This window comes from Schistocerca piceifrons, chromosome X (assembly GCF_021461385.2).
Source record: "Schistocerca piceifrons isolate TAMUIC-IGC-003096 chromosome X, iqSchPice1.1, whole genome shotgun sequence".
NCBI lineage: Eukaryota > Metazoa > Arthropoda > Insecta > Orthoptera > Acrididae > Schistocerca > Schistocerca piceifrons.
Window position 1 is genome coordinate 763,471,122 of NC_060149.1, and position 1,530 is coordinate 763,472,651.

General features: G+C 47.5%; 1 pseudogene; it reads right to left on the minus strand.

The window, feature by feature from the left end:
- Window positions 1–859: 859 nt before the first annotated feature.
- On the minus strand, window positions 860–977 carry LOC124723396 (annotated as a pseudogene).
- Window positions 978–1,530: the final 553 nt, after the last annotated feature.

A 1,530-nucleotide genomic window follows, 5' to 3' on the forward strand; every position in this document is an offset into this window, starting at 1 on the left:
GCACCTGACCTGAATCCTCTTGATTATTTCCTATGGGGATATGTAAAGTCACTTGTGTATGAGACCCCAGTGGATACGGAGACGGAATTAGTTGCCAGAATTGTAGCTGCCTGTGATGTGATTCGAAACACACCAGGGATATTTGTCAGGGTGCGTCAGAGTCTTGTTCGCCGATGTCATGCTTGCATTGATGTTGATAGCCGTCAGTTTCAGCATATTTTGTAAGATACAGTACAAATGGTGCGTTCATTGTGTCAATAATGGTATTTTCAGTTAACTAATGTAAACAAAAAATACACACAAAGATGATTTTATTCCTGTTATCCCCTTAAGCTGGCTTCTCTGACCCCAGGTTGCCTACCTCAAATTGTTCAGTGAGGCGTCCTCTATGTCCTGTTAAATTCTTGCACGATCTTACAGAAACACCCTGAATATACCTTGTACAATGAATTACGGCAATGATCCTTCCATAGTTTGCTTAAGAGATAGATTAGGTCTCTCTGGTAGTCGCAAAAAGCTGAGTACCCTCTGCACGGCAATTTTCGAAGGACGATGTAAAATATTACAGGGCGGGGCAAATAAAAGTGGCCCGGAGAACAGAGTTCCAGGGTAAAAAGAAGCACATCAAAGGAAGGGACATACAGTACTAACCTCACTATAGCAGATTTTGAAAGGCCCAACGGTACCGGCCGGCCGCCATGTCAGCCTCAGCCGACAGGCGTCACTGCATGCGGATATGGAGAGGCATGTGGTCAGCACACCACTCTCCCGGCCGTATGTCAGTTTAGGAGACCGGAGCCGCTACTTCTCAATCAAGTAGCTGCTCTATTTGCCTCACGAGGGCTGGGTGCAGCCCGCTTGCCAACAGCGCTCGTCAGACTAGATGGTCACCCATCCAAGTGCTAGCCCAGCCCGACAGCGCTTAACTTCGGTGATCTGATGGGAACCGGTGTTACCACTGCCGCAAGGCCTTTGGCAGATGAGGATTTTAGGTTGGGGCATAGTTTGTGAAGGTGGTGTTGCTTGCAGTGGGGACAGTTTGGTGGGCTCTTGCAGTTTTCGGTTAGGTTTGAAATGGTTCATATGGCTCTAAGCACTATGGGACTTAACATCGGAGGTCATCAGTCGCCTAGACTTAGAACTACTTACACCTAACTAACCTGAGGACATCACACACATCCATGCCCGAGGCATGATTCGAACGTGCGACCGTAGCAGCCGCGTGGTTCCGGACTGAAGCCCCTAGAACCGCTCAGCTACAGCAGCCGGCTCGGTTAGGTGGTTATTATGTTGGAGGCATCGTTGACAACGGTACACTTGCGTAGTTGTTCGAGACGTTTCTACAGAATGCTTACTGTGGTAAATGAAGGCCTCATTTTTTTATGAGTTTGTCTGTGGTGTCGTGTGATTATGAGGCTACTTTTACTAAGAATCGAGGCCCTTTATCATTCAGAATGCGTAGTGCCTTGCGCTCGTTGATTTCTGATTGAGAGGTCAATTCACTTTCCATTTCTTCGTCTGTGTACTCTG